Source organism: Carassius auratus, chromosome 43 (genome assembly GCF_003368295.1).
Source record: "Carassius auratus strain Wakin chromosome 43, ASM336829v1, whole genome shotgun sequence".
In the NCBI taxonomy this organism is placed as follows: Eukaryota; Metazoa; Chordata; class Actinopteri; order Cypriniformes; family Cyprinidae; genus Carassius; species Carassius auratus.
Genome location: NC_039285.1, coordinates 3,329,051 through 3,349,515, shown reverse-complemented (window position 1 = coordinate 3,349,515; position 20,465 = coordinate 3,329,051). Strand labels below are relative to the sequence as shown.

General features: G+C 36.7%; 1 protein-coding gene across 3 annotated transcripts in view; it reads right to left on the bottom strand.

Moving 5' to 3' along the window:
* LOC113061453 (multiple epidermal growth factor-like domains protein 11) overlaps nucleotides 1-20,465 on the bottom strand; it is a 110,480-nt gene that overhangs the window by 87,945 nt on the left and 2,070 nt on the right. For all 3 annotated transcript variants that reach the window (XM_026230575.1, XM_026230577.1, XM_026230576.1), the window contains exon 2: nucleotides 2,433-2,565. The gene's annotated coding sequence lies outside the window, so the exon portion shown is untranslated. The remainder of the gene's footprint in view (nucleotides 1-2,432; nucleotides 2,566-20,465) is intronic.

Here is a 20,465-nt window from a genome sequence, read left to right as displayed (position 1 = left end):
TCCTTTATCATTCTTCTAAATTGGAGCCCTTGGAACATTCTTGGAAGTGCAGTGAAAAGAGATTACTTTTTAAGAATAATTATCAAGAAATGTAACAGGAATTCAATGTGTGTGTGTGTGTGTGTGTGTGTCTCTGTTATCAGTTGATCGAAATGGGTGAATACCCAAAGTGTGGTGGCAGATGGCTGATAATGGTGTGATACAGACTGATACTATTTTATTAAAACAAACGAGATATACACAAACAATTTTTTTTAACACAATATTTACTCATTAATCTCAAAATGACAAAATATTGTGTGATTCATTCGTCTTGTCAATGCACAGGTATTTATGCACTATACATTCAAGCATACTTGTGTTCCTGTGTATGTTCTGCAACACTCAGCACAGGATATTAGTCCCATGACAGTGATGAAAGACTCTTTAAGACCACACAGGTTAAACTGTTTGTTTAAACTGTCAAGCTATTTTATTAGACACGTGATGGGAGATGAGCATGTGTGTGATGAATTGACATGACAGAGACAGATGTAGAAGGGCAAGTGAATGACACACTGCTCAAGCATGGCCCAGCGAAGCGTGAAAGCACTGATTATGTTAAACGGCAGGGGGTATCACAGAAGGACACAAGAACACAAATTTGCTTGATTCTAGGAAACTCTTATGTATCCGATCAGAAAAGAAGCACTATTACAACCACTAACGTCCTATTGAGATGTAAGGGAGTGTGTTTGTGACATTGTTTGGACTCTATAGCTGATCTGTTAACGCTGTTAATGATTTGCATGATATAAAACTGGCTTCACTCACTTGCCAATTTGAAAAGTCTTCACAGGTCATTCTCGCGTGAGAGAAAATCAATATTGATTTCACTTCCACTATATAATTGTCCATTCAGAGGCAGAGACTGAAGTCATGTTCATTTCTGTAAAAAGGTTAATTTACACAGTCACCCTTTGAAGGCTACGTATCATTCCACACTTCGTATCATTCCTTAAAGCTGTAATATATCTCTATTAGAGTAAAGCTGTTATGATGTTCTGCTCAGCTGTACAAACAGATGCTCCCTATAGTGAATCACTAAAACGACAGTTTGGAAGTTAAATGATGCACACTGGTTTCATTTGTATTCCTAGGTAGGTGGATGTTTATGAATGCTTATATAGACTTTGAAATGTACAATAATGTATAAGATGTAAAATCTTTATGAATCTTCTGATGACTGGTCAGAACCACAATTGATAGAAGCTTTACAACGGTACCGCAGAACTGATTTCAACTTTAGGAACTAAGACCTCTTTATTAGCAATTTATTCTTTTATTCTCCTATGTTACACTGGTTCTGGAAAGTCTAAAAAAATGTCTGTATATATATATATATATATTAATCAAAAGTCAATTTAATTCATATATATATATATATATATATATATATATATATATATATATATATATAATAAATTCTGGTCTTTTGACATTTCTGTTCATCTATGAATCTTGAAAAAAAAAATTATTATGGTTTCCATTAAAAAAATACTAAGCAGTTTTCAACTGTGATAATAATAAGACATGTTTTTTTTAAACACCAAATTAGCATATTAGAAGAATATTTGAAGGAATGTTTGACACTGAAGACTGGTAATGACTGCTTAAAATGTGCATTCTGCATTGCCATTACAAGAATTAAATACAATTTTAAATATATTAAAACAGAAAGCACTTATTATAAGTGCAATAATATTTCACAATATTATAGTTGTTTTTACTGTAGTTTTGATAAATCCAGCATCTGCGAGCACAAAGAGACTTGCATGAAATATCTCACCGACCTCAAACTTTTGAGCAGTAGTATGTGGAAACTAAATTTAAAGGAAAGATCAGGTAGAAACAGCTCTTTAAAGTAGGAGCAAAAAACAATTGCAGGTAACCATTTTTACAGTGAGTAGCTGTCGATTTGTCCTGCTATCGTTTTAACACAGGACAAATTTAAAGCATGACAGTTATTGACAGTAAGTGACAAGTAAATGTAGAATGTCTGCTATAAACATACATAGAAGGCAAAAGCAATCATTTTTATGGCATGATCAAATCACTTTTTCTGTAATGAATTCCATGTATTATAAATCACTGATTTGCACCACAAGATCACTTAGCCTTTAATCAAAATGCATCTGCGGTTCTCTGTTATCCCCAAAGACTTGCGGTGGTTTTCGAGCATGAAAAAGATTGTACTTTTGTCATGGCTTTAAAGTAGGAGTACCATAATGAGGCATCTGACATCAAATTATTCTGTGCTTCCTCTTGAAGTGCAGGTGACTCTAATGAACACTGATTTCTAAGAATTAAAGCTTTGTGGATCCGACTGCTATAATGGTGACTGTGAACAAGGATAGACAGGAGCAAAGGCGATGGATCCTGGTAGGACTCACCTCAGACCACGAGCTACAATCCCTGGAGATGGCTGCTGTGGAAGATCACTGCTTGCCTGAACCAGACAACCAGACACAGAAGAGCTGGAGACCAGACAAACCGATAATCAGACTCAAAGCAAACAGAGGGCACCTGGGTATTGAGAAAAAGAGAGAAGAAACAGTTAAAGTTGAACTTTAGAACAAGAGAGCACAAGAGAGCAGGGAAAAGGTCTAATTGACAAAAGAGAAAAAAGGAAAAAGGGACACTCAGGAAAAGGACTCAAGCATTAGGAGCTCCCCAATGCAACAGCTGCTAAATCCCCGATATTAAATCTAAACCGCATCTCCAGTTCCAGCTTATCCACCTCCTGCTAACACATAAGGGTGAGAGCTTACATTACCTTAAGAGCATGGAGTGTCAAAGCCTCTCAACGCTCTACAAGTGCCACAAGAGCATTCTCAACCATAGCAAAGGAGAACAAGCTCTTCATGGCCATTAATGACACAATGACAAGTACCGCCGTGCCAACAGCTCGGGTCTATCTGGGGGCCTCGTTTTCCTCTGCCTCATTACGCCGATCTTCATTATGTCTGCATCGGGCCGTGGGTCATCTATGTCGGCTTCAGGAAAAAATGAGGAAAATAACACTGCGGGTGCAAACAAAAGATTCCGCTTCCTCGCTGTCATCGAGATTCATTATTTATCCTTTTTCTCCTTCAGACTCAGAAGAGGCCGGGCAGAAAGCCGCAGGCGAGGACACGGAGTGGAACAAGAGCAGAAAGATGAGCTGGAAGCACACTGGAGGGGACAGGCTGTCTGGAAGTGACCTCTTCCACCACTGTTCTGTCTACATGCTGAAAAGTTCAGCAGTCTGCCTCTAAAGCTACTGGGTCTTGTTTGTCTGTCTAAGTAGTCTGTGGAGCATCACTCAGATCACTAAGATGTGATGGAGGTGCAGTTATCCATGACTCTGTATCGCTGCTCATGTCCTGTTGGATTTACATAAGACGTATTCCTTAGAATCCTAAGGGGAATTTCTATGAACAAATGATGCTCTGAATTCTTCTGTTTATTAGTGGCAACAAGCCTAAGGGTGCAAAATAGGGCCCTCAGGGTGGAATGTATAGGCACATCACCGGACTCATTACAGAACATAATGAAGTGTGTAATTGAAAGCTAACTGAATGAAAGGTGAGTTAGATTGAACTGAAAGTGGAATTTTCCATTTGAAAGAAGCCAACTCTGTAAATAATTGAACAGAGAAAAACTGAACATTGTAGTATGACTGTATCTTGCTATCAGAAAACAGCCACTCACATAGATTTACATTTTTAGCATCACAGTGTTAAATAAGTGTAATGGCTGGATTTGATTTTTAAATGATCCAAAATTTCTGAATGATAGGATATCAGCCAATATTAGATAAAGTTTTTCATTTATCGTATCAGCCCACATTCGATTTTGATGTTCTGGTGCCTTGTAGTTTTTAGTATTTAATTTTTAACTGTATCAAATTTTCATATCAGCCATTTATCATAATCAGCCATAACATGAAAACAATTAATCGGCTGAATGATACTGAAGTTTTTATATCAAGCATCTCTATTATAAGTGAGGTAGTATTTCTTGAAAACATTACATCACACTTCAAGATGAATCTTTGAATAAAACCTCTCAGACAGACAGACAAGTGTTATTGAAATGACAAAATGCATTAGGCTCTGTTCTGCTGTCATGTATTTCAATGGTCGTAATGACATCCATGAGACAAATGGGTAACTAAAAATTTTTCACCAAAGACGGTAATACTGAAATATGAAGGCATGCCATTTTACTTCTCATTATTGAATCTGTGTGTGCACATAGAACAATAACTAAAACTCAGATCAATATGATGGGACACGATGTGTATTTGTTGTCTGCCTGGCATTCACAATAAGAACAACATGTTTCATTGTCTCCATTTCTACATTTTTCTACACACTAAAGATCCTTTTCATAAAACTAAAACTCGCTTTTTTCTTAATTTATCCTGTTGCAATTATTCTTGGCTTTGGGATACAACAATGGAGTATTCGTCATAGACATTGTGGGTTGTAAATATTGAAAATTGCCAGGCGATACTGCTCTGTGTCCAGACTCTTGAGAGAAAAAGGGTCCTTTAAAATACTCAAACCAACTCTGTATTCCCACCTTGTCAACCAAAGACATTGACATGATTCAGGACATGCACGTATTAGAGCTCAATGCAATTAACCGACCAATTCCCTGATCCCCCTGCCTCTGAGTCCCTCTGTGAGTAATGTTATGGGTCTGCTGGCAGCTCTCTCAACGATAAAGAAAAATCAACCCATCTACTCAGACAGGAGTCACGACCACATCTTAAGTTTATGTCAGCATGTCACCATGCTATGGTTATTTATTTCTGTCCTCATTTAGGAGAAGCTACTGACCATATACATATAATCATTTAGAAACTGAAGAGGTTGCTGACGTTGGAGTGAAGATGCAGATTAGAACCGCTGACATGATAACTTCCGTGAGAATTTCAGTAATGATTAATTTCATTTACAGCACAATGTTCTAATGTACTACACATTTCCAGCTATCACGTGATTTCTGTCTTCATGCAAAACTAGATTAGTTTTGTTAACACTCAATTCACCAGTTACACTCCAAGCCTGATTCTCAATTTTCTAGTTTTTTTTCAAAATGTCGCCAATATCAGATATGTGTGTGAACCGGTCGCAGTCCTCAACTGACCCGCATTTGCAAAAGAACAATAACAAAGATGGCACACAACAGGCTGTCAAGTAGAAGTAAACACGGAGGCCACTGAAGTCTGCTTACGCGTTCTTTTATAAGGTGATGTGCCGTGGAAGCCAGTCAATCTGTGCACAGATGATAAGAAGGACAAAGAGGAGGATGAGGATAAAGAGAGCAATGTTTTTCTCAGATAGTTTTTTTTTTCTCAGGTTTTGTACATGGTCACCGTAATACTTGAGCTGTAACACCTCATTGTTCATCCAAAGATACCTTCACAGCTGTTTTATATATTAACCAAGTGACCAAAGAACTACCAATATGTAAAATATTTGAATTGATTCCCATCTGCTACGAATTGTGATGAATGTTAATCTAAAGTGACATGAAAGTTGAATGAATCTCGAAATGATTTTCAGACTGAGGTCGCATTAGAGCTGTTTTTGAATTAGGACCACATATGGAAGTAGACAAGATTGAATTGAAAAGATCAGATTCCATGTAGTTTGTGCTGGATTTTGTTTTTTTTTTTATTATTTTTTTATAAAGAAACAGATCAGAGTTTCTCTTATGTAAAAACAGTAATATTACAAATATCTCATTAAAAACTGCTTTTAAGATAATATTCAGTGTCACATGATCAGAAAAAAGTATAATATGCTAATTTGATGCTCAAGATTATTATTATAAGTGTAGAAAACAATTTTGTCGCTTAATATTTTTGTGGAAATCGTCATAGATTATTTTCAAGGTCCTCAAAAACAGAAATTTTATTCATAAAAACAGCATTTATTTAAAATATAGCAATCTTCTGATTGCAACATTAATTTATTTACCGTCATATTTTACTGAACAGAAGTATTTATTTATTAAAAAATACGCATAATCTTACTGAACGTCTTTTGAACAATACTATTTATAATTTGTTTTTATATCACTGACTTCGTTTACATTTTGTAAAGCCAAATTAATCTAAATTCAGACTGATTACAGATTTTGAATACTGTTTATATCTACCTGCAGACCCACTGAAAATATTTACATCCATTTGCATCATCCACAATTTTCTGCACATATGAAGAGCAATATTTAGTGTCAGTGTTACCACAGCATTGTGAAGCTTGTGAGACCTGTCAGTGTTCCGGTCACAAAGCAACAGCTTCAGCTGATTAAAGAATTTTGGCAACTCAGCATGGCACCCTAGTGCATAATTGGCTGCTTTGCCTTAAATTATGCCAAGAAAGCTTTCTCCTCATTTTTTTTTACTTTACTTAACAAATGTAGGATTTAGAAGCAGCTTCTCTCAAATTCTATCTTGCTTAAACCATAATAATCTGAAAATAAGGTCTTTTTTATCCAGTTGTAGAAACCAGTCAGATTCAAAGTTCTGCATGCCAATTAATGATTTATCTAAAGGATTATTTAAGGAGTAAATAGAAAATATAATAATTGAGGTGCTTTTATGCTTTTCATTTCATCTCAGCCCTGCATGTAAAAATATCTACTGAAGAACAATGTGGATTCACAATCATATCGCTGTAATTATTGGTAATTCAAGGCAAGCAAAGTAATAAAGTACAATACTCTGTTTATGACTGTTTTCAGCCAAAAGGCCACAGACTTGTTCACATGAGCCATGTGATTGACCTGAAGGATCTAACTGTTGAGATAGCCTCGTCTTGTCTAATTTAGTAGCATGGACCATTAAGAATGCCATGGACTGTTAAATTGCAGCAGCCAAGTAATTCCTTCTTCTGTCTGAATGATCAGTGTGATTGCTTGGATCTAATTGCTCATGCTTCCTTTACCTCTAAGCAATGGTCTGTATCTGGCAAATATTTTCATACAAAAAATACAATATTTTGCAAAGGGAAAACAAACAGAATCAATAGATTACCCAATCTCTAGATCAGCAGCACTCTGTCCTGAATGAAGTAAGTGTGGATACGACAGCATGGAACTGAAAAACACAGCAGGGAAATTTAGTGAATGCTCTAGGTCACTTAATTCTAGGGACATGGATAATTCATGTGGCAACCACTGATCATCATGACCCTCATAAATCAAAAAATGTGGCATCTCACACCGCCACTGAGCCTGGTTACAGTCTGCTAATCTCAACGCCATCCTTCATCACTACAACCTTTTCTTATCCGCAGCCTGCATCCCAAGACAGAACTGAGTTTGAGGGGACAGGTCTTTCACACTGATCTTATTTTACCTGTTTATGCACAGGACAATGCAAACTTGATCTCTTCTGTCATGCTGTGTGCTATTCTCCTGCATAGGCTATCAAAGGCCTCCAGCCTTCTAACTCAGGACACCTGGTTGCAGCACATTGGATGCCGCAGGCTTAAAGGAGACTAAATATAATTTAAACCATGTATATCTTTTGTATTAATATCTATCCAAACTCAAGCCATCAACTGAGACTATTATGCAGCTAAAAAAAGGACCTTCAGTGAACACTTGTGATTGGACGGTCTCTGATTTTGCATATTGAATAACATTAAAAAAAGTAAACATCACAAAAGCTTTTGGACTCCAGTCATGTTGGATATATATATGCTCTTATTGGATATCTTATGTTGTATACTCATTTACTCCCTTTTTACATTTATTTGACCTTTTCTGTGATCTAATGATCAAATAAAAATGTACATTTTAATTTTTAATTTAAAATAAACATGACTAATTTAAAGGTAGAGTTCACCTAACTCTAGGTAGAGTAATTTTAAGGTAGAGTTTTTTTTATTTTCCATAATTAAAGAAGTAATACAGGTTTGGAACGACATGAGTGCGAGTAAATAATGACAAAAAGTTCATTTTTATCCCATACATATATATAGCTATAGCTATATATATATATATATATATATATATATATATATATATATTCTTGTGAATATCTGAATAGCATTTTAAAAAAAAATCAGCTTGCTGGTATGAGACAGATTTCTAATAATGGTGCATCCCTAATTTTTATTGAGTGTGAACTCGGCCTTAAATGTCCTGTGGAAAAAATTACTTTTTCAATAGACAACAGTGGGGCATCATTATAACGAAAGGCTGCTAAGAATATACTGTAACAACAGATCAACAACACTTGAGTATGTGTAGAAAGAAAGCAATGATTATAATCATTGCTGAAGTATTAACAAAGAAGGCAAAAAGAAAAAAAACAGAGAAGATCAACACTAATGAGGGATATATTTAACAGCTCTCTTCCTGTTAATGTACCTTGTGATTATTTGCAATTTCAGTTTGTCACACCCTATCTTGTGTCAAACACACCAAGTCTTACAGTCTTAATTAGATTTATTTTGAGCAAGTGACTGAGACCCTTCTTTCTGAACTCAGTGCGGCTCCACAGTTATGATTCATAATGTCTACATGAGCCTGAAAGAAACTGGAAAAAAAATTAATTAAGCAGAATAAAAAGTCAATTAGATTGAATTACAGCCTCTCTGCAATCAAATGCATTTGTTTGTTTGATAATACTGTAAAACTGAAAAACACATAAGTTACTGATCGGTCTTCATACTGTCACAAACTTCCCACCCACTCAACCCATGACACCGGCATCCTGCTGCCCCAGTCAGAGGGCAGCAACAGGGGTCCCTTGTCTCCTCACCAACCCCCAGCAGGTTCCACAAGCTCACCACAGCCCAGTCAATTACTTCCCCTGTGACTTCTCACATAATAATAGGATCACATGCATCTGGTGCATGTCATCAAGAAAATTACAACAAATTAGCACCGTGTCAGCAAAGGAGGCGGCGCTAAGTTTGTATACGAAATGCCTTCATATTTTCAGGTGCAGCCTTTAGACAGAAATGATAGTGTAATATTAAAGCTCTTAGGTTCTGGTTGTAGTGCCTTTCAGTGGTGCATACAAACGCACAAGCACAGTAGGGCAAGGTATAGAGATGGGTGGAGAGAAAAGGTGAAAAGAAAAGATACAGAGAAGTAAGGAAGCAGGCTGAGTGGCTCTCCATGAAATGCTGAAACAACAGCATGGCTGCCAGGGCAATTTTACAGCTCAGTGGGTTCACACTTCAGCAGTCGGCCTTCCAACTCTGAACATCCAACTCCATTCTGCGTCTTCATTTATTTGGTGTCAACATCCAAGGATGGCTTGGCATGGATCGGGAGCCCATCCCAAATGTCTCTGGATAAGTGTTGTGTGAAACCGACAAGAGAGCAGAGAGAGGAGGAAAAAAGGCATTATTAAGCTTCCTGAGACCAGGCTACGGTTGACTCTCTTCTACATTCGGCGAATCATTATTAATGAGCTTGGAACACAAAATACACACCCAGATCAGCCTCAGCACATTTGCTTCAAACTTGATTTAAAGGGTTAGTTCACCCAAAAATGAATTTTCATTTTTGGGTGAATTAACCCACCCTGTCCATCTTCACTTAGTCCTCGCAGGTAAATCTGATAAATCCATTCGGTCTAAATCGAAATGTCCAGCAGAAATAACAAACAGGGGTGGCGATCTATGGTGTCCCTCAGCATGGAGGCCGAACATAAAAAATTTGACTTAAATGCTAGGATTTCTGGAAACATCATGAATTCTACAAAACAAGCTACTGTGTAAAAATAGCTTGCTACATTGCTTACCTCCTTAAATTTTGACTATGTCAAGGTCAAAGCTGTGAGTAAATGGATTATTAAACTGCACCATCGACAGGGAAGTAAAAACCCATGATCGTGATATGAGTGTGTGAAATATGACAGTATGATTGGGGTACTTAAAAGACTAAGAATAAGCTTGATGTGCCCTGGCTTTAGAGAGGTGACATATTCAATCAGTCTACTGTACCCACATTATTAAATATACATGCTCAATTCATTGCAAAGTCCTCCTTAAAGTCCTTGAGCAGCGTTGGGGGGCTAACGTTTATATTAATTGACGTTACATAATCCATATTGGATACAGCCGTTTTAGAAAGTGTCATACATACATGCTTACTAGTGATTGGTTCTTTCATTCCACTCAGAAATTTGTTTTATATAAAATAATATAACATTATAACCACTTTTCTGTAGCTTGCGCTAACTGTCCTACGTGAAAGCTGCACTGGGCAGATGACGTAGGCATAGCGCATGCGCTGGTGAGAGGTGATGAATGCAGAAGCAGAGAGGACAGAACAAAACACTGTTCACGAATTAGAAGTACAAATGATGATTCGTAAAGAAAAAATGTTTTAAATATGGATATGTTTTTTACAAAAGCACATTGATTTGCTACAGGAGGACTTTATTAACCCCCCAGAGCTGTGTGAGCCACTTTTTATTATGGATGGATGCGCTTCATTGGACTTCTTTTGGACTGTTGAACAGAACCACCGGCCCCTCCATTATAAAACTTGGAAGTGCCGGGATCATTTTTTTTTTATATATATAACTCAGATTGGATTTATCTAAAAGAATAAGGTCATATACATCTAGAATGGCTTGAGGGTGAGTAAATCACGGGCTCATTTTTGGAAAATATACCTTTAAGTAGAATAAATGCAATTGATATTTTCTCAGAAAATGCACTCTATTAACATTGTATTATTTACATCTACAAAAAAATTACAGTACAGCGAAGAGTCTCAACTTTGTCACTTGACAATGTGAAAAAAGTGCCACAAACGTACCTCAGTGCATTATTAAAAGTAGCAATGCAACATTAGCAACATCTGTTATGAATAACACAACATTTTGTTCATATTTTCCCCCAACACTGTCCTTGACCATTAAACATGAAGACACCTCTGCCAATAGAGTACAACACACACACACACACACACACAAACAAATTCAAGAATGCATTATCACAAATGCTTCTTAAAAACGTAGCTGAGTGACATAAATTTGAGAATTCATCAGGAACAAATGTAGTCCAGAGAAAGGAACATCTTAGAAGAATCATCTGATGAACATTATTGCAGTCTTATGCAGAGTGAGGTAGGGCGATTAATCCCGCACCTCTTCCACCACCGTGGCTTCATCCGCACAGGTCATTACAAGGGGTCTCTCACCACACACAGGCAAACAAATGAGCCATTACCGCCATCACTCAGCCTCCAATTAAACAACCCATGCAGCCCCTGCTCCTCACAATCACTGCCAATTAAAGCCCAACTGTGTGAATTCCAACAACACTAATTACATGAATGTGATAGAACTTTCTTAGTTTCCTCTCTAAAATTAATTTACAATAATGTTCAAAATTAATAATTAAATGTGCTCTGCCCTAGGTAAGCCATTCTGCGCCTTCATGTGAATTAAATCACATATTTTCAAAGGTTTAAAGTCAAAACTCACAAAGAACATTTCAAGGTAAAGTGCAATTATTAGATGTGGGGTAAATGTGTCTTGTCTAGGTGTAATTTGCAGTAGAAACAAAAGCAGTAGTGTTAAATATTTAAAAGCTAATGATTAACTCCTACTTTAATACCTGAACACTGGACCTCATGAAGTGGCCCTTAAAAACACTACATTTAAAGATAAGTCCCAAAAAAGTTTTTCAAAGCAAGTTTCACATGCATTCTCTCTTCAAATAACTTCCCAGTAACTCTTTCACTCAATCTGTTCTTCTTCACTAACTCCAAATAAACAGATGGGACAATCCACAGTTACCAGATGAGTAGCTCTCATCAACACCTCCATTCTAATAAGCACTACTGATAGGAGTAAAAGTGGCCTGGTCAGAGATCACTGAATTATTCATATGACTGGCAGGTGTTGTTGATACAGCCGCTCTTCTGCATTACCAAAGCCCATGTGTGATTTTAACAGCTCTATGTTCACAGTCCTGCCTACAGCTTCCATTGATTGCAGGCTAAAGACCCTGCTGCTGAATAACCAGAGGCACATGGTGCATCACACCAATAACACTATAGATCCATCACAGCCCATGAGACCCCTTGTCGGGAGGAGGGGCATCCTACAGTACCTCTGGGTTTAGAGTTAAAGACAGAGCAAAGAATAAATGACATTTAAACAGGACTGTTCAGCATGATTGAAGCTAATCTAATATCCCAGCATGCCTCTGATGACCGCTGACTCGGGAGGCACAGATTTGAGTACAATACAAAGCTTCAATAAAAAAAAAAACATCTGGACTCTCTGGAGTCATGCATAATAATGTGGCTCTGAACTAAATGTTTCCCAAAACTTGAGAGAATTACTTTTCTTTAAACCTCACATTTAAAGAACTGCATCACACTCATGTTTTGCTGCTTAAGGGAGAGTTCACTCAAAAAAATGCTTCTATCATCACTCGTGTTGTTCCAAACCTATATAACTTTCTTTCTTTTGTTTTTCATGCAATGAATGTCAGAGGTGTCCAATTTTGTTTTAGACTGCAATGACTTTCATTTTATTGACAGAAAAACACTTAAAATATAGCTTAATACAGGTTTGGAACGAGGAAATGATGACAATATGTACGTTTTTGGGTGGAATATTCCTTTAAGATGGTTTTGTATGCCAGTGTCATATGTTCTGGAGATTGGTAGGGGAATGGATATGTCAACTCACATGCATACATACACATATTGCAATGCAGGGAAGAAAAAACTAAGCAGTAAAAATGCCCATGGCACTACATACCATAAAAGGTCACAGTAGGTCATTTCTCAGAATCAACTGCCTCTGACATTTCAAAATATAAAGACATAAATGTGCTGTGCAGGCTTTTACATGGAGACCTTTTTCCATGTGAAAAGAATGTAAAGCGTTTCCCTGGATGTATGTACTGTGTAAGTACAGATGTGAGATTTTCATTAAAGCTGATTTAATTGGCAGCAAATGCACATTTGTTGTGTGTATCGAATGCTCATTATAATGTATGTGAAATATTTAAAGCTAGCACCAGTCCTTTGTAACAAGCTCTTGTTTCATTAAAAGTTGAAGAAAGATAGTTGCACCACCAGTATTAGAGATAATGGAGAACTGTTTTCCTTTTTGCTCAGACCTTTGGATGTCATCAAACACACTGAGCTGTTCTATGCTACAAGTTCAGTTGAGATGTTCCTGAGCACAGGACAGAAGGAAACACCAAAAGCAATTTCCACCCAGGTGATCCCACCCCAGGGCCCCAGCAGGGTTTAGACGAGGAAATTAAACTCAACACTGGTCCCGCTGCTTGAGAACTCCAGTCAAATGAACAGCCAATGTGCAGTCTTTTACTACTTCACAGAGAAAATATTAGCAGAATAAAGAAAGAGGTTTCCTGCAGGGTGTGGAGTGAAGCGGCTCACGCAGAATGGCTAATGTCCTCTCTCCTGAGTGATGGAGATGTCTGCAAGTTCAACAGCCTGTGCAGCGAATAGTAATTTACCAATCATGCTGTCCATACTTGAGCAGAGAGCACACTGGATAAAAAAATAACATTATGATAAGTTCAGACACAGTCATGAGGCTTACCTATCAATGTGGTTAAAAAAGGCTATACACAATCCTCTCAAAAAACTAACTGCAAGCTACAATCAGTGAGAGGACTAGAAAGAACAGAACACAAAGTACAGAGAGGAACAGACCAAGCACCACCCTCTGTACATCCATTAAGATGTCTCACAATACAAGACGGGTCCATGGCACACTGAGCTTGTTTAGGTCTCTCTATTGTGAGTGCTGGGACAGGGATAGCTCGAAGCAAAAAAGCATAAAGTTAATGGGGGACACACTCTCTGGGATTGCATTGGTAAATTATGACTCCCATAATATACAATTCAGGGGCACTCTTGGTTTACAGTAAAGGCTGGATGAAGTCCTTGGGCTATAATGCTCATAATGGGTGCCGTAACTGAAAGCCCGTAATGTTAATGAATAACCAACTCAATCCAGATCCAAAATGATGCTATAACTCCAAAGCTCCAGTGGAGCCAACAAGCAGATGGCCCCATTTCTGTGAGCTACTCAATTTTGCATTAATGTAACCTTTCAATATAAGGAAAGATTTATATGCGCCATTAAAAACGATGACCCTTACCCAGTTCAATTACAAAACAGAGCCGTTTAAGTTTCCATGATTGTGACGATTGTTCGGTGTGAAGACATCTTCCAAGAGCAAGTCAGGGTGGCTGTGCATCTTTGAGAGCTGGTCTTTATTGTAATACTTTAAGATAAGTGGCAGATGTAAGCAGGACCATCAGCAGTATTTGTAAAAAGTCAGAGGATTCTCGAGGGAGAACTGCTTGTCATTACAACCGCCAGGAAAAGACCTGATGAGTGCATTATTCAAGACCCGGCAGATTCGAAGCTAAGAGGTGTGGAGTTGGCATCAGACATGAGTTGTATTGAGCCGTGCTACAAGCTCACATCAGTGCTTGTTAATTAGCTTTGCTTAAAGATGCTCACGGCTTTATTTGATTCTATTCTTGTTGCCTCTGAACTTACAATTGTGTAACTTGTCATTCGCCATCTGCACTGAAAACCTCAGTATGATATGAAAAATTGTTTCCTTACTAGCTGGTGAAAACTTTAGCATTCATCATATTAAGAATAGACATTTTCTCTAGTCAGTGGAGGACCTTGGATTGGCTGGACATTAAAGCACTGGAACTTTTCAGTGAGGGTGGCCTGTTAAAGCCAAATACATACACTACAGTTAAAAAGACTTTTTTATGTTTTTGAAAAAAAGTCTATTTTCAGCAGCCATTTCTCCAGTCTTCAAAGTCACATGATCCTTCAGAAATAATTCTAATATCCTGATTTGGTGCTTAAGAAACTTGTTGAAAATAATTATGCTGCTTAAAGGCCATTCGATTAATGGGTACATAAATCACTCAAGATATGTATATCATTTTTAAAATGTCTCAAAAATGGTCTTAAAGACCAGTTTTTTACGTTTTTGGTATAAAAGTTTTTACTAAACTCGGTGATGACATCAAGTTGGGGGCAACCCGTAACCCATGTTTTTCCAATCTTAAACCCGTGAAAGTGCACTGGAACGGCAGTCAAACCCATGACTTCCCACCCGTGAACTTTTACTAGAATGGTACAAAGTCATTATTCGTGGTATGAAATAGTGATTACGAGCTCAAAAACCTGCCAGGAACGCAGCATCAGAACTGACTGGGATGAGGAAGAGGGGGCAAGAGCCAACATGTATGATGGCCCGCAGCCGTGTAATTTCGAACTAGCCAGACGTAAGAGGGCAAATGATCAATTGCCAAGAACTGATGTGCGTCAAATCAAATTAAATGCATGGTCCGAGGAGAATGAGTGGAGAGTTGGTGAAGTGTCCTCGTGAAGTTGCTATCATTTAGCAACGCAGCAATGAGCACTGGAGCTAGTCTACGAGCAGCAGTGCACAATAACAACACATATATTTTTTACTGTCATTGAATAGCACCGAGTGAAAAATCTATGTTTTCTTTACATCTAGTGGCAGTGATCATGATGTTAGTTCAGATAAGTACCGGTAACCTTTGTCACTGTGTCGTAGTACTGGTAAACTTTGTCTTTGTCATCTAGAAATAGAAGGCATCATGCTAGCTATATGAACGTTTCTAAGCGTTTATCTCTTTAATCTCTGAAAATGTTGTTGCAAACGTAACCGCGTGTCTGTCGCTGTTTGGCAGGTGCTTATGTGGGTGGTGTCGTCCCATGGTAGTGCGTTTTGGTTGCTGTCGGTCGATATCTATCTGTCTGTCTGTCTATCTATATATCTAGTCTATCTATCTATATATATCTCTGTATTTATTTATTTATCTTTAATCTGCGCTATCTGAATACTCTCGTCTACTACTCATCTCTCTCTAGTCACTCTCAATGCTCTCAAGGCGGGCTTTGGGAAATTCTCTCCCCAACGTGACGTAATGCAATGCATTGTGGGGGAAAGGAGACCGCTGTAAGATAGTACGTACTTTTTCGTATTATATTCCGTTTTGTGATACCCAACAACATAAAATACAATGGATAACAGTTTAAATGTTTATTGCCAACAAGCAAATTGCACAAATTCGTTGAAAAATTAACCCTGCAACACGGCCTTTAATATTTTGGTGCAAAGCTTGATACATGTTTTTAGGATTCTTTGATGTATACGAAGTTCAAAAGAACAGCATTTATTAAATGTACACTTTTTGTAACATTATAGTTGTCTTCACTGTTGCTTTAATGCATCCTTGTTGAATACAAGTCTTAATTTATTATTTATTATTTTTTTAAAAAAGTTTTTACCAACCTCTAACTTGCTTGCCATTTTATTTGCACATTTTGTAAAATTTTAGGTTCTAATCCTACATTCACCAGACTCTAGACTCATAAGATCATTTTCAGATCCTCAAAACAAAAGCTTTTTCATGTTTTGCCTGGTTACATTTATTTTTAAATGATAAAGTATTTGATAATTTAGAAGTTAGTTTGCCCCTCTATCCCCCACTTCTATGTAACACATAGTCTCACTGCAAATGGCTGACTTTATTTGTAACTAATGTCTTTGGACAGAAAAAAGTCCTCAGAGAGTTGTCTAAACAATCTTCCTCTTTCAAATGTTCTGTTGGACAAATACAGCACAAAATAATTGTTTGATTATTAATGAGTAATCAACACAACAAATACAAGCTGCTCTGTTTCCTAAAGAAGTTTTTACTCTGTTTCAACTTAAGCCCTTACATTGTTAAATAAAGTAAAACTACAACACCACTTTATTGAAAAGAATCTGTTCCAGTCATTAACAAAAAAGCTTTGTTGGTCTTATTGTGCATGATTCATCTGTGGATTTTTTGTGAAAGCATTAGGGCTGGGTGATTTTTCAGATGTTATTTATTAATTGTAATTTAATGTGTTTATTTCTTGATTTTGAATAGAATTATTATGTTAGAATTAGACACTTTGAAAATATGCCAATGTAAACAGTAAAGAGAAAAGAATGATCCAACCACACGTTGGCGCACAATTTTACCGTTCCCTTGTGACACGCTCTGTGAAAGACTCTAAGTAAAAAAATATCTCTAGGTGCCAATACAATTTTCCTTGTATTATTTCTGAACACATAGCATGTATAAAACAAGTTTGTACAAGATGTAGTTGTAGTTCATACATCTTTTTTTGCAAAGATATTTACCTAACAAGTGATTTGTTCAACATTTACATCATGTTGACAACTTCATTTGTGGTGCACAGATTTTCAAGCAGCTACTTGAATCATTTTGTAGTTAAATTTTCAAGTTGACTAGTTAAAAATCATAAAAATTGAGAATCGTTCTGAAAAAATCAATATAGCCATATAGCCCAGCCCTAGATAGAACCTTAAAGCTTACCAAGCACTCTATCTTTATACTTTTCTGTAATTAGAGACATGTTTGGCATGCCTCTTTCAAATTAGATTTGGGATTTTTCCTCCCAGTGGAAATGTAAACACTAACCTCTGGGTAACATGGAGAAAAACATCTGTGAGACTGAGACCAAGTACTGACACCAAGATCTTAATTGAAAGAACATAATTTGCCATACTGAGAGACACAGTGAAAACATACAGACTAAGGTCAGAAGACAATGATAAGGAAAGGAGAGGAAAGATCCATCCCATCAAGAAAACTCTGGCTGTCCTCTGATCTGAAACCTTCTGTATATGCCATCAGAGGAAACGCGAAACATACATCAACGTTTTCAGTTACAGAGCAAAAGCTGACCCAAGAAGGTTCAGCTAATGGCTTTATATTTTTCATTAACATTTCTTAATGCTCCCACTATGACCCCAGGGTATTTGTTCAGTGTATAATGTTCATTACGCTTCGGATAAAATAACATCTATTGGGGAGGTCATTAAGAAATCAGCTTGATTTGCAGAATAAAGGTCAGGTCTTACTATTCCATCAAAGATTTCCTCTACTGAGCACTTTGTTCAGTCTTCATTGCCATTGCAGCATCCAATGTTACTATATTATGCACAGTAAAACTATCGCTGTAACTGTCAGTCCTCTGTTACAAAGTTTGACGGACCAATAAACAGCTGTTCACATCAAATCAGATACTGAATACTACATGAAATACTGAATGACATGTTACAAAAGAGATGACTGATTTCCTCCTAATTTCGACCCCTTAAAAACAACAACAACAACCAGCAAATAAAATAGTTGTGAAAATATTACCAGAAATGTATAATCAAGTGAACTTTTTTTATATGTCAATTTTATATGTCCATTCCAATTTAGAAAATGATTAGTTCTCATTCTAATTTGCTGCTTTTTCACCCATAATTGTATGATTTACAAAGAGAGTCTGTTTAATGGTACACTTACATACATATACAATCTCTTTTTTCACAAATAGGGTGAAATAGGACCTGAAAGTCATATTTTATGGTAATATAAGTGAAAGGAGTTGCTTAACTTCCAAATTATGTTCAGCCTCAAATGGTAAAAGTAAATATTATATGAGCCGCTTTTTTTCTATTAATTTTATATAAGGCTTGCCATTTTAAAAGCATTTTACCAAAGGGTATAAATAGTTTAAGATACTAATATATGTGATTATGAGATTTTAAAACAATTTCAAAGCATTAAAATTAATATCAAACTGAAATCTATCATGGAAATTTTTTTTTTTTTAAACATACACCAGAATAAGTAACAGTAATAGAAAACTAGAAAGCACCTGTTTTCTACATCTGTTACTTCAGTTGTTAATCCTGTTTAAGCAAAGGTAAAACATTTTCTTGGGGAAAAGTCGTATGTAGCTCCATCAAATCGTTCTTGTAAAGTGAGCCCATCAGCAATGATAGGACAGAAAGTTATGAACCTGAAGAGCAGATTTTATTTAATTTGAGACGTCCCATCCAAACAAACACAGAACCATAAACATTCAATCTCAAGTCTTCCATGATCAGAGCATCCTAATACGTAATACATCTACAATCCAACAGCCTGAGCCACTTCATCTATTCAAGTCTCCATATCCCTGTTTGAGTCAGTTATAATAATTAAGGTAAAAAAAAATTGACATGGAAATGAGCAAACTGGTGCACATATAAAGATAATGGCACCTAAACTGATACTCCGATGAGGGTCACAACAAGGGCATTTCATCCAGTTTCACTAAACACTGATGATTACCTTTACACACGCATAAAACATCACTCTTTAAAACTCAAAATGGATTTGCCATGATTCATTATATTAGCATCTAAATACTCTAACAATGCAATGGCTGAAACAGACAAAAAATATACAAATGAGAAACAGCTTGTGATACTATGTTAAATTTATGTTGTTGTGATTGCATTTAACCAGACTTAATAAAAATAAATAATCCTTTCAAATCTGAATACTAAAACAAAAGGATGCAGCTCATTTTCTGCATTGATCGGAGTCAGAGTATAGCCACCGAATACTAATGAAATCTTAATTTGAAACCACTCCTATATGCCTCACTTCACCAGCACCAATACCTAACAAATTAAAACCAATCTCATCTGCAATCTGAAAATCATCAGGCCTAAATATTTCAGAAATGTACAAAAGCATGTCATAAATTTTAATTTGATTCTAAATTTAAAATGCCAGGCAAAGCAGAAGGCTGAAGCACATCGTCCTTGGGAATTCATTCAACTATTAGCAATGCACAACCAGTGTTTCTTCATTAATCAGCACTAATTAAGATTATCGATTGAAGCAAACATCAGGATTTCCAGCTGAAAGGGTTTACTAGACTGTAAACTGGAATCTCGCCGGTGATGAAATGGCAAGGAAAAGATCCAAAAGATTTGCCTTTGCCCTTGGTTCAAGCTTCACTATGCAAACCAGCTCAGAAAATTAAACCAAAAATGCCCCTGCTTCCCTGTCATTAAGAGCTGTCAGGACGAATCAGATCTCACAGGCCAGTGGTGCTGCACAAAGCAGCGCTCAGTCTCTCATTGTTAAGCCTCCTGTCTCTCTCTCACACATGCTCAGTCACACAGAAGGTTAGGCTTGACAACAACGTCCCAGGACTCAAAACATAACACACCATGGTCATATTAAACTAGAGGTAATAGGTACAAGAAGTCAACATCATCAAACATTCTCATTATTTTAATATTTGCTCTAAATGATAAATCTCATGCATCAATTATAATTTTGTTGCAGTAATATTGTATTATTAATGACTCTCTGGTCAAATATGTCTGTATTAACATAATAACTAAATATTATATTGGGTGGAACGAAGTTTTTTAAACTTATCAGCAAATGAAGCCGCTCAAATAAATTGACTCTAAACTGAGCTGCATTTAAATTTATTTGTGCATTATTTTACAATATACATATTAAAATATGTTCATGGGGAAAACAAGTGA